The sequence below is a fragment of the Tupaia chinensis genome, unplaced genomic scaffold, assembly GCF_000334495.1.
Source record: "Tupaia chinensis unplaced genomic scaffold, TupChi_1.0 Scaffold142219_1, whole genome shotgun sequence".
In the NCBI taxonomy this organism is placed as follows: Eukaryota; Metazoa; Chordata; class Mammalia; order Scandentia; family Tupaiidae; genus Tupaia; species Tupaia belangeri.
In genome coordinates this window covers 1,544,750-1,558,896 of record NW_006202069.1, presented here as the reverse complement: position 1 = coordinate 1,558,896, position 14,147 = coordinate 1,544,750, and the positions used below count along the sequence as shown (strand labels likewise).

General features: G+C 35.9%; 2 pseudogenes; both read right to left on the bottom strand.

The window, feature by feature from the left end:
• Positions 1 to 1,833: 1,833 nt before the first annotated feature.
• LOC106733256 (signal transducer CD24 pseudogene) lies at positions 1,834 to 2,164 on the bottom strand (annotated as a pseudogene).
• A 9,838-nt stretch (positions 2,165 to 12,002) lies between these two features.
• Positions 12,003 to 12,542, bottom strand: LOC102478118 (protein FAM19A1 pseudogene; annotated as a pseudogene).
• Between the last annotated feature and the right edge of the window lie 1,605 nt (positions 12,543 to 14,147).

Genomic DNA, 14,147 nt, shown 5'->3' with positions numbered 1-14,147 from the left:
ACATTTAGAGTGCAGACACTCGGTATATATTAAGTGGGGACATACAATGCCTCTTCTTCATAGCATGACTTGCTTCACTCAGCAGTAAGTCTTCCATATTCATCCACTTCTTTTCAAAAGCCAGGGTAGTTTTTTGGCTTATTTATTCATCAATTTTCTCTTTCCTACTTATTTGATTATTGCTTTATGGTTACATATTATATATTTTCATTTGAATTTGTGGATTTTCTTTTTCTAATGTTTTGACATTAATGCTTTGAATGTATTCTTATAATGAAAACTTTTAGACCTAAGGAATTAACTTTAACTCTATGTATTATTTGTCTTCATATTATATTTATTAAGTACTATATTGTTATTTTGTAAATGACTTCATTTAACTTTTAACTTTTAGCTTTCTACATATTTAATCATCCTTTTTTTTTCTCTTTCAGCCATTCATTTCTCTTTATTTACAGTTTGTGTTCAATGCAAATCAATTCCATAACATGAGAAGTTACTAAGAATCAAAGCATGAATACACAGACACAAGATACAATCCAAAATAGATGGCCAGCATTCAAGTATGAAGCAAAGGGGAGCGTTCATTCACACACACAGTCGCCTCAGATCTGCTCAATCTGCTTCTTGTCATGTACGTTTCTAAAGATGAGGGGAAATGACTTGGTGGCCATTAGAAACTGGAACAGAACCTAAGCATCCGTGTGTGACCATGCAAGCAAAATGCTTCAGGGGTGTGCATTTTTAAAAAGGTTTTCGTGTTGAGGCTGTTGGAAAAGATTTTCCAGAATCAAGCTCACTTGAGGTTCTAACTATCTAAAAATATTGACTGATAACAGAAAGTGCTCCAATTGTGGCTATTCTGATCCATATGTTTTAAAAAAAAAGTATTTACAGAAAGAGCATAAAAGTGTCTGTGAATTTTAAGCAAGTTAGCCTCCATTCTTCACTTCCCAAATACCTGATTTACAGTCTTGGCTCCTTCATATATTTACCTTTTTAATTTCAAGATTTGTAATTCTACCTTCAAAACATCATTTTCTTAATGTAAAAAATGCAGAAATTTAACATATGCAGAAATAAAAAACAGCTTTTTAAAATTAGTTGAAGTCAATGTGATTCTACTCTTTTAAAATGGTTTAAGGATTAACTAAAAAAATAAAAAAAAAAAAGTTTAACTAAATGAACCTGGTGCTCTTGTCCAATGAAAACAGGTGACGGAAAATGTCTACCATTTGAGTTCATAAGGTTAAGCAATATTTACCCAATATGCTTGAGTTTGGGGTGGATTTCAATCCATCATTGCCCTAGCGCATCTCAATGACTACATAAAAGATCAAATGTCCAACCCAAATTTGACTAGAGTATATCGGCATTAAATTAGTACTGCTGAAACGATATGCTGAGGGTTTACAGTAACGCCTGGAAGTTCCTTCTATTGTACATGTAAATAGAATCATGGAAACTTTTCATATTACCTAATTGTTTTATGGCCTTATGGATTTAATGAACTACATGAAAACAGAATCTCCATTCTACATTTCATTCTTTATCTCTAGATAAGATACAATCTCTTCTTAATTTCAAGGTAGAGTTTTACGCGTCCATATTTCTTAAGCCACATTTAAGGAAATCATGTCTTAACTAATTTCGAGTGTTGTCTCTTCATCTTGTACACGAAACCCCAGCAGGTTTGATCTTGGCATTTATCATCTGGTCAAGTCCTTCACATGTTCTTCAACCAATCAAATCTGGGATTCACAACGTTCTCTGTGTCCATAAAATAAGGTGTGGAATTAGATTCGATGAAGACCTGTTTTTGTTTTGTTTTGTCTTGCTTTGTTTTCCTTGCCACACTGGACTTCTAGATGCCATTTGGATTGGGTTTAGAAGATGGGGAAGTGTAGCTATTTCTTGGCCTGAGTCTCTCAACAGTAGAGGTGTAGAAGAGAAAGCGGGATCACAAGGAGACTGGCTGTTGACTGCAGGGCATTGCCAACGGCCTTGGTGGTGGCATTAGGTGGGTTTGGGGCAGCCGAGGTGTTCTGGGAGGAGTTACTTGGAAGTGTTACAACAGTTGCTTGATTTGAATATGCTGGGCCAGGCCGAGCCCCACCAGCAGCACCAGCCCCAGTCCCAGCCTGGCCACCATCACTCTGCCCATGTCCTGCCGTCGGTGCGCGGCGCGTCTCGGATACGGGGTGCTTCGAGAGGCGCGGGCTCCCGGGCAGGCGCGGGTGAGGTGGGCCATCCTTTTTTTTTTTTTTTAAAAAGAGAAACATTTTTACTATAAGGCACATGCACTCGCTGGAGAGATAGAGAGACAGAAAGCAAGAAATCATCCTCTGGAGCAATGGCTATGTCTTAACCCCTTCTCCTCTCAGGATTTTGGGCATCCACACACACATATCCAGTATGTATTTCAAGCCTACGGAAATGGGATTTGAACCACAGTCAGTCAAGTGTGAGTCCAGTGATGTAACCATTAGGTCATCTGCTGTTTCCTCTTAATAGAAAGTGCTCTTAATAGGACATTCTCTATTCAGGGATTTTGTTTTTGCTAAGTTTTAGTTACTGATCTTTATTTTAATTTAGTTGTGATTACATATTAAGCCTTACTAAAAGTCTTCTTTATTTTTTTGAAAATTATTTATAAATAGAACACCTATGAATACAAAAGTAAATAAATACTGTCATAATTCTTACTCTCCCTCTTAGAACATAAAGAAATAACCAAGAGAGTAAAAGAAGAGGCATGTAGTAAAAGAAATGGCATGTTTTTATTTGGTATAGATTTATAACTTACTGCTAAATTTAGTGCTGTTGGCACTTCTTTCTAAATGGCAGAATTTCTGCCATTTTGTTTTTAATATTAATCAATAATTTCTGAAATTAAACATTTCCTTTAGTTCATAAATATTTACAAATAAACATTCTACAAAATAATTACTCAAGTATTTATTGCTTCTTTCCTGAATTATCAAGTAATGAAATTTTTGATAACCAGAAATACATAAAACTATCTTCTGGTTGTATCTCATAAAGGGTTATGTTTTTATTGCTTTGAATAACATGTATTATGATCTGTGGTAAAGATTTTGTTAACAGGACCAGCAGTTGGCATAACGCCCATGTCGCTGGACTCCCATGTAGTCAACCACAGTTCGAGTCCTGGACCCAGAGGCCTAAACTCACACTGGGCGCATGTTGTACGTGCCCATGATCCCAAGAGGAGAATGAAGGAGAAGGGATTATGATGTAATCAACCCCCCTGAGGGGTGATTTCTTGTTTTCTGTCTCTCTGTCTCTCTCTTTCTGGCGAGCGCACACACCCTATAGCAAAAACCTCTCAAAAAACAAAATGATTTTGTCAGTCTTTCTTGTTCTTCGCTCATGAAAAATAACATTGATAGAATTCTAAGGAAAATTAAGTGATGTAACCAGCATTTATACTTGACATACTTTCTGAGAGATCTAACAATTAGTGTAATTGAATTGAAATATGTGTACACTATTTATTGAACTTATGAGTTTCAAAGTGTGTTAATTTCCAGAATAAATCCTGTTTAAAAGAAAAAGATTTGTAACCCAAGGACAATTTTGTTTTTTCAGTTGTAATAAAACAAATAAAACCCCACTGCTACAGATAATGAAATTTATTGGGCAGCTTTCCACTCAGGAGAAACAAGTAACAAATATTTGCTAGGAAGTGAAATAATATTTCTAGTATGTTTTTTTTCACATCTGCCCCAATAAGTGTCCTAGGACAATAACTCCCCCAACATTCTAAATATGCATCATCTAAAAAGAAAAAAAGAATCCCTGGTGAAGACTGACTCCTTCCTCCTTCCACAGTCTTACCTAGGATTGCACTTTAAGAGATCAAACACAATGGTTTGAGATCAAGGGATGAGAACATTATTATCAGGGCCAATCACATGTTGAAAAACAACTTGATCTTTTTTCTTAGTGTTTAGTGTAAACATTAACACAGATAAAGGTCCCTAGGGCTTTATAAATAGCCAGATTTGCTATATGGTTCCGGCAATGAGGTATACCAAAGAAGATAGGTTACCTCATTCTAGCTCTGTATTTTATTTTATATTTTATTTTATTTTGTCATTATGAAACTGTATTCGTTTCTATTGTTTTATAGCCTAGGGCATTATGTTCTTCATTTTATTAACCATTTCCTTTTTTTTTTCCCAGTGAGCTTAGGAGGCTTTAGCCTCCCTGCTTTGCACTTCTTCTTGATGAATTCATCCAGAATTCCCCAACTACTATCCAACTACTATCATTTTCTCCAGTTTGCTTCATGTCTGTTCATCATTAAGCCCAGTTCCTTGTTTATCTTCATTTGCCTCATATCTGCTCAGCACTCGTCACCTATCTTTTTAACTCGTTCCCTCCAAATCTACCACCTTTCCCCATTTAGCTTCTTTCCGATCTATATTATTTGCGATTTTTGACCTTTTTAAAAATTTTAGTCTGCTATGTTTGCATTGTCATTTGATATCCATTAACTTTGAGTTTTGAAACTCTGTAAGTAAAAACAACAGACTAATTCTTTTCCTCACCAGCTATTGACCTCAGAAAAGAGGCTTAATTTCTTTGAGCAATGGTTTCCTCATCTGTAAGTAAATGGTGATTCTTGTACTTACTTGCTGAGTTTGCTGCAGGGATCAGAGGATCAGAGCTAGTGTGTTGGGTCACCTGGATTCAATTCCTTATACACAGTGATTAGCCACATGACACTTATTAGTGTTTTAATATCTTGATATACGTAGATTCTGGTTTTATCTTTGCAATTGTGGAGAGATTTTTCAGGAGGGAAATAAAATGATACTTTGAACTGTCTTTCATATAGATGAACCTCAAAGATAATATTAGGTAAAATTTACTAACATTCATTCTAAAATTCACTTTGCACCTGTCTCACAAGGTCATTTATGTGAGAGAGAAAAATACAATGAAAGGTAGGTTGTAAAATGACCTGATGAGTCATTAGAGCTTTATACTAGTTATGTCTATATGTCTATCTTTGTTCAAGATAAAACTGAATGAAATAGACAGCTCTGAAATCCCTACTGTGTAGCAGACACAAGAAAAAAGTGATGAAATTTTTAAAAGCATAGCTAGAGTGTATCAGGGTAGTTGAACATTGTTGCTAACAATTGCTTTATCCTTGGATGAATTCACTGAGACCTTTGAGCAGAGATTATTGTCCGTGGTATTCTAGCACAATTCAAGAGAAATTTTCCTATTTATACACGTAACCGCTGCAAAATCTAGACTGTCTTTAAGATTTTAACAATAGCCCTGTATTTCATGCAGCACTGAACAAATTACAGAAAATTTCACATTCATTATTTCATTCACCTTAATGACAGTCCTATGAGGTAGGTGTTATGCTCCTCACTCACAGATAGCCAGTGTATAAATATTCAAGTCAACAAAGCTAAGGAATTTCAAGGTGGGATTTGTACTCAAGCTTGTTTGACTGAAAAGTCTTGGCTGTTTCAGTGTACCACATCCTCTTTCTACTGTATTTCTTTATTTAGATGTTGACTCTGAGCTTTTTTAAGTTTGAGAGAAGGACTTGATTGGGTTAAATATCAAGAAGATTTTGGTTTTCTCTGTTACTATGTCATTCACCATTTATTCATATTCTTTTGTGGTATGTTTTTTGTGCTGTTTTTAGACAGGGTGCAGTTGTGTCCTGATCATTCTGTTTCAACCTCCCAACTAGAACAACAAACATGTGCTATCACACCTCTTTGTGAGTCTTGCTATGTAGCCATGGTAGCTGCAAATTCACAGTTCTCCTGCCTCAACCTCGTGAGTAGCTGAAACCACTTCTCCTGTGTTTGGCCTTTTAGGGTGGGCTGGGAATTGAACCTAGGTCTCCCATGTAGCCTTGGCCTGCCTGCTACACAGCAATATCCAGCCGATGCTACCGTGACTGGGCTAATTCACCAACATTTTAAACATATAATTAAATGGTTAGACAGTGTGCCAGGTGCTGGGCACAGAAAGATATGGAAGGTTGAAAGTTTTGTTTTTCCGGAAGGTAGAGACTGTTTGAGAAGTATGTGTGCTAATTAGTGATCATACTACCACAGTGGAAGGCCTGGGATGCAGGTAAGTGATCATACCTGCAGAAGCAGAATAAAGGGAGGGAATATTCCTTAATAGACAGGTTTATTTTCATTGCGTTGCCTGGCACTGTCAAAAAACAAATCAACCATAGGACTTGTTTTCAATTGCTCAAAATCTGTGAAGTGCAGAGGAACACGTTCACAATGGCAAAACATTCCTTGGCCTTCATCAGCTTTGGATGTAAGAAGACTGTAGGTTTTTAATTCCTTCATGTTTCTACTCTGAAGACATGTATGAGGGAGTTTCAAATCATTCATAAAAATGGAATTAAACATCATGATTATTTTGGTGCCAAAAATGCTTGAAACCCATGTAATATGCATTTTCATGAATTTTTTGAAGAATCCTGGCATCTTAAGTACTTTGTCATTATTTCTGATACTGTGCTTGATAGACAGAGACAGAAAGAGAAACAGTGAGACGGTGAACCCCACACCAATGGGACACAGACATGCAGCAGTCATTATTCCTCTATTTCTCAATCTTATGGGGACTCAGCTCCCAACCCAGTTCCAATTTTGTGTTTCTACTTATCTAGACTATAACTGTTTCACTTTATAATATATGAGTTCTTCCAATGTCTAATACTGTGTTTTCACCATTAAAAGATGGGGAAAAAAAAAGCATAAAGAAAAACACTAAAGATGTCCTTTTACCCGATAATAGTTACTGTTAAGTATAGGATGGTTCATTTCATTGTTATTATTATGCCTACCTAAATAAGAACTTTTTTACTGTTAAGACTACCAATCTTTGATTTATTCTCTTTGTTATTTCTTCTATTTTATTATTATTGTTTTTTAATTAACACATAATAATTTTACATATTTATAAAGTCTAGTGTATTTTCAGTATATGAATTTCAGTATATGAACACAATGAATAATGATCAAATCAGAGCAATAAATAATCATATCCACCATCTCAAACATTTTACATTGCTTTGTAGTGAAATATGCAAAATCCTGTCAGCTATTTTGAGGCATACAGTAAGTTATCATTAGCTCCAGTTATTCTGCTTTTTTATAAAATATTAAAACCTTTTTCTGCTCATCTAGCTGTAGTTTTATATCTGTTAACCAACATTACTCTGTGCCCTCTTGGTCCTTACCCTTCTATGTTCTGTATCAATAAATTATCTCTTAGCAATGGAAAGATCATAGTTAATCTCCTGTTTTTCTTAGGCATTTCTGAAGGGAGTGCTATCCCAGGAAAACTAAAGTCAGACACACAGAAATAAGAGTTCAAAAACAACTAAGAAAATGGCCAGCTTAATGGTAGGGACAAGTCCAGAGTTGAACGTTCTCTTCCAGAATTTAAATGGAAATATCAGACCACAACAGAAGAGAGATTAAGTACATGAGTCTGAACTGGTGAAATAGAATTTTATGACTTTTGACTAAAACATTGCTCATCTTCTATGCTCTGTTTGTCAGAGTTAAGGACTTTTGTCTCCTTTTGTGCCAGGGTTCAGCCTCGGTGGGGGTGGGTTATCTCGGCGGAGTTGGCACAGGAAGGAAAGACTGAGGCCTAGATGCTATTTTCGTGCACATCCTCAGTTTGACACCCCCAGTGATCGCTCTCTGTAGAGTGACCACTGCTAGGAATGATTGTGCCTTTTTATTGAAAATGTGATACATGCAAGTAAACAGGTGAGGGGCTATGTGTTCTAATTATCAGTTCATAAAGTTTTAACAATAAGAGAACATAGATTCCATTCAGGGTTGGATTAAGGGCGTGTCTATTACAGTTCAGCAATTGTTTGTTTGATGTAGGCAGATCTTTGGAAACTTCATGGAATGCCGTTTCAGGAAATAGCTTCCAGCAAGCAGAGTTAATTATCAGCCATTCTCGGCGGCAGCCATCTTGTGATTACTGATTACGATGCTAAGAAGAGAAAATCTCAAGTATAGGTATAAGTTCTTATGGATCTCAATAAAGAATGATACTTATATAGTTTTATAGGGATCTAAAACTTAATTTAAGGAATCCTAATATATTTATCTGTTTGACTTGGTGAGGGCAGGGGTGTCCTGGACCAGTTTTGGCCTAATTCTATTTTATGTAAAGAGAAGATTATTTTTAAGCTTATGTTAAATGTATCTTGAAGGACCTTCCAAAGGTCAAGAAGATTATTTCTGCCTAGATAGAACTTCAGCACATCCTCTATTGTGACCGCCGGGATGAAGCATTGTAATTAACAGTAGGTGGTCAGGGCAAAGGGGAGTGGTCGGGGGACTTTTGGGAAATCTTATCACACACTCAAGATGTATGAGAGAGCTATGTAATCTTTTATAATAGTCTATCAGGGAGACAGAGGGGGTCGCTTCCCAGCAAGGCTACCACAGTCTCTGGAGTGTACAGCAAGTGGCCTTGTCAACATGCTGAGTTGACCCAAGCTTTGTTCATAAGTCAAGGGAGGGGGAGTGCTGTACAGCAGCAGCCTTGCCAACGTGTTGAGCTGACCAAAGCTGTGTTCAAAGGCTGAAGGCTCAAACAGATTCTGGGGCAAAGTTCTCTTATAATTTTTAAATTTTGGTTTATTAAAGCTAAAGCTGCCTTTATTGAAATTAAAAAAATGTATTTAACAATACCTATTTAGTAACCACAGTAAGCTATATAGCCTCAGCTATGTGCTGTTTTATAGTATATTCATTCTAACCACAGAGTTTCATGCCTAAAATCAATTTTTGTTCTCAGATACATATATATCAGTTGAACTTACTATTGAAAGTATTTAGATTAATTAAGATATTTTGTGAATCAGTACAATGTGGGAAAGAACAAAGGAATGGAAAGCAAATGTAGACACCAGAGACAGGGTGGGAGGAGGATGGGAAATGGCAGAGGATAAGGAATAGGGAGAATGTATGTATGTATGTGTGTGTGTGTGTATATATATATATATATATACACACACAAGAAACAAGAAATGGAATATTATTTGTTGGTGATAACATATATGATTAAGCCACTATACAGTGTATTCTGGATGGAAATGACATTTTGTAGACTGTGAGGATGCTCAGTGAAGTGAAAGAATGTAAAATTAATTAATAAAAACATAAAATAAAATTATATAAGTTTTTAATCCATCTAGATACCCCCCTTTTGATTGTATGATGCATCAGATAAAAATCAAATCTGACATTCTTCAAACTAGCACTTTTTCCAAACAAGATTTACTATATAATCTAACCTTGTTCAACTGACAAAATTCAGAATGTCAGCAATGCAGCTGTCCTCTCTTATCCTCATGGTTCACAAGTCTGTGTATGACCTTAGAATCTTTCTCAACCCTAACTCTAGATGACTACTACCATCTAATTGAATAAATACATATGATGACACCTATTTGTAGAATCTTGGTTAGGATTAGATACATTTTACTGATTTCTCTTAGGAGTATTTTTGTATATTTTTGTCCTCTGGTTCTTATCTCAATTTTGTAAGTCATCTACGGTAGTTTCATAATACATTTTAGAATATTTTTGGTCTAGACAATCCTATCCCTCCTTGAAAACAACATTTAACCTCTTCTCTGATTAGAAGTTAATACATGAGCCTGATAGAACATTGAGGAGATAAAAACCAATAATAGAGTAAGGATCACCCAAAATCACCATGTACAGATAAGCACTGTGAGGAATTTAGTGTATCTTCTTACAGTTTTTATTGCTCATAGATAAATACACAGTTTTTTTTTTTTTTACACAAAAAGTAGTGTATTGCATACATTGTTATTTTAATTGTGCTTTTAATATTTTTAGTTTTAGGTTTTTGATATAGGGCATGCTGGTTTCACCAGAGAGAGACAAAGAGTGGGAAAGTGAGAAATCTATCCTCTCACCCCAGGGGTTGATTTTTCAAGCCACCAGGTCCAGGACTTGAACTAAGATTGGCCACGTGGGAGTCCAGCACCTTAATTACCACATAGTTTGCTGGCTCCTACCCCTACAATACAATATTTTTTACTTGACTTTTTTTCTTTTTGGAGAGGTTTTTGCTATAGGGCACATGCACTCACCAGAAAGACAGAGACAGAGAGATAGAAAGCGAGAAATCATCCCCTAGGGGGGATGGTCATGTCACAATCCCTTCTCCTCCACTCTCCTCTCAGGACCCTGGACCCGCACGCACACGCTCCCGGCATGAGTTTAAGCCACTGGGTCTGGGACTCGAATGGCAGTTGACTACATAGGAGTACAACGACATAGCCATCACACTAACTGCTGGTCTCTTACTTGACTTTTTAAAATATATTTTTGTTTATTATTATTTTCTGCTTCTGCAGTGACTTATTTTAACTGATTAATTTTAAAAATATTTATTTAATTTTATTTATTATTCTTTTAAATTTTTTCTGTAGTGCACATTCACTCAGTCGAGAGAGACAGAGAGAGAGAGAAAGTGAGAAAGTAAGCTGCCAGGCCTGAGACTTGAATTGCGTGTAGTTGGCTATGTGGGAGTCCAGCACTTTAACTACCACACCACCTGCTGGTTCCCCTGCTACGATTTAAATGACAGTTATTCTGCATTTAATTACAGATGTGGTTATCTTGAGGCATTTAAAATATTCTTAAATTTATGTTGAACTTGTCACCAAAGTAAAAAAGTAAAAAGTGCAAAAAAGTTAACAGTGCTTTTATTATCCATTGTAGAAAAGCACTTAACTAGTTTTACTCATCCCTTTCACCATTTTCCCAGTCTTTTATTTATTCTGATTCTGACCTTTTCTTTTTCTATAGTGAAATCTCTTTCAAAGATGAAATACCATCAATTTAATAACCATATTTAGAAAAATTATTTCTACCCACTTCCATATATTAGAGCTGTCCAATATTTGGTCACATAGATCATTCTGAAATCTAATTGTTTTCATAGCCTTCCTATCTCACCAGAAGAAATATGAATACTCTTGGAAAAAGCAAAGCAAACATAGAAAGAGGTGCCCTGAAAAGACTTGTTGCTACAGCACTATGTAGTTAATGATGCCAGACTTTAGATTTGATCAGAAGAAATTTTGCAGTCTAGGACAGCTATACAAAGCCTTAAGACATTGTATTTACAGGACTTATTAATATAGGGATCCATAACCTACCATAACTCTGTCAGTCTTAATAGCATGATGGAGCAGTTTTCCCTTAAGAATCCTCATTTTCTTATCTGTGGAAAAGCTAGGAGTTCTAAAAATATTTTTCTGGAAGAAGTTAGAATGGTTATTATATATCAATTGAATATAAAGTATGGTTATGTAAGCCAAACTTGTATGCTAATATTGCACAGAGTATAAAGCAATAAAACAGGATGATGTGTTTCCTCGGGCCATCAAGTAGAAATAGAAGAAAGTTCTTGATTCAGTATCATTATGATGCCTCAAATTCCAGGAGTCCACTGGTAGCTGACCTTCTAGTGTCACTGCCATCTTGAATTCTCAAAAGGGCATGTCTTCCCTGTCGATATTAAAAGAAATGACAACGAAAACAGACAAAACATCCAAAACTCAAAGTGGTATATCAGCTGTCTCAACTTCAAAATATTTTATATATTTATATATATAAGTATATATATGTGAAATACACACACACACATATATATATTTCAAATGATACAAAGTAAATGTAGATCCAAATTAGAAGATAGTTGATCATTATTTATAATCCCAAATAATTTCATTTTGAACTCTTTTTTGTTAAATCCACTTTCCATGGTGTTGCCCCAACAACTCCGAGTCTTCTCATGATAGGCTATTTCATTACACACAGTAATCGCACTGTGATTATCTGGTAGCCAGTCAAAGTGCAAATAAGAAATCCATTTGGCTTGTAAATGAGGAAGGTGTTTTAACTTCTCAGATGATTTTCCATGGGATTGTTTTTTTCTTTACTATCACCAATGCTTCTGTTAGGTTCTTGGGTAATTTTTGTGGTCTTAATTTTGTTGCATGTAGCACACATCCATACAGAATTGTCAGGGAGTGTCTTACATTCTTCTCCCTCTAGACAAAAATCCATCTCACACCACTATTTTCCAATCACTTTGGAGGCGTCAACACAGGAAGGTCAGTTTCTTGTTGTTCCAGCCGCTTTTCCAGGTAGGCAGGAACATTTTACTATTTGTGACCGTTCCTCAATGCAATTCTTGTTACAACATCTGTGTGCTGCTATGACTTTACACGTCCCTCCTTCTGGGTCTGGGCAGGTGCTGGTGCTGGAATGTATGCTGAAGGGATCCATGGCAGAGTAGCATTGCGCAAGCACTTATCCACAAATACAGGACCCAGGACATTGCAGAGACCATTGCCATTCTCTGAAAAATCTAGCCAAGAGAAGAGTACTCTATTAGTGTTCATTGGAAAGATCTAACACTCTTTAAAATCCATCTGTGCCACAATTTGAGATTTTTTTTTTAAATGAACTTGCCAACAATCTTCTATATCAAGAGTGAAAAACATATGTTCTCTGGTCCAATCCTATCTCCACAGTATAGAAGACATCGAGCTCATTCAGACTGTATTGTCAGAAAAGGAGCCAAAGTTTGAGGGTGGAAACCTTGTCATTTTCACTTTTAAATCATTTCCTGGCATCACCTTTGCCTGACGAGACCTTTGAAGTGATGGTGAGATAATGTACAGTTTCCTGATGAGAATCAGTTTATAATTACTGATGGACCATCCCCACTCCAGTGTATTCAGAGCAGAGGAAGGCAGTGAATGAAATATAGGAGCAGAACTGCTTGCTATATGGCTTATACCCAGTTTGTTCTATAGATAATCCTCTCATTCTTCAGCTCTTTAATTATTATTATTTTTTCTTTTTCTAGGCAAGACATTCAAGTAATTTCTTCAGGAAGCATATTTTCTGAAAATATTTATGTCCTATTATATCATTCTTCTACACAAATCCTTCCAGTTGCTCCCCATCTCACTTATGAAAGCCTTACATTGTAAGCAAAAACTTTACAATGACCTGCAAGACTGTATATGACCTTTTCCCCTCTTATCTCTCACAACATCTCCTGCCGCTGTATCCCTTTCTTACTCTATCTCAGTCATACTGTCTCCCTTGGCATGCCTCAAACATACTAGGTACGCTTCTGTCTCATGGCTATTTCTCTCATTATTATCCATGTCCATAATCTTCCCCAGAGCTTTGAATAGCTTTCTTCCTTACGTAACTCTGGTATCTGCTTAAAAAAACTTATAGAAGTTTCCTTTTCAATCTCTATAAAATAGCAGTCCTTCAGTCTTCACTCTAATACACTCGAATACTCTTGCACTGATTTAATTTTATTGATAGCATTTATATTGCATAGCATCATTTCCTTGTTTATCATTTATCTCTTTCCACTAGAGGAAGAGTTCATGGGAGCAGGAACATTGCCTGTCATCTTCATTGAGATATGGCTAGTTCCTACAACAGCACCTAATACATGGTAGGTGCTCAGTAAAGAGAGCCTTTCAATAAAATAGACAATAAAAGTGCTTATATATTTGCTGAATGAAATAATAAATGAAACTGGTTTCCATAGCTTTCAAACAGAAGCTGCAACTATATTTAGATATAGAATATTTAGATAATTTTTTTCAGCAATCTTTGGCAGTGTTGTAACTTTCCTGGACTGGCCATCCTGCCAATTCTCGGGTTTTCTTAATTTGGTCAAATTCTATGTCTTTCCAATGATACTCAATTCAAACTATTTCTGGTCTATTACAGTTAGGGAACATACAAGTATGATGTACTTCCAGAGCCCCACAGGTTTTCCTCATGTTTAACTCTCACCTTTTGTATCAAAATGGGTCAAGGTAGATTTTTTCTCTCCTACTTTCTCCAAAAATATCCTATTCTTTTTCAGGAAGAATAATGTTGAGTAGCTTTCTATGGCTTTCATCATCTTGATCTAATCCTCATTATATCTAGTGGGAATTACTTAAAGTTTTTGACATGTATAGCATCCATACATTTTTTTCTTTTAATTTTTTTTATCCA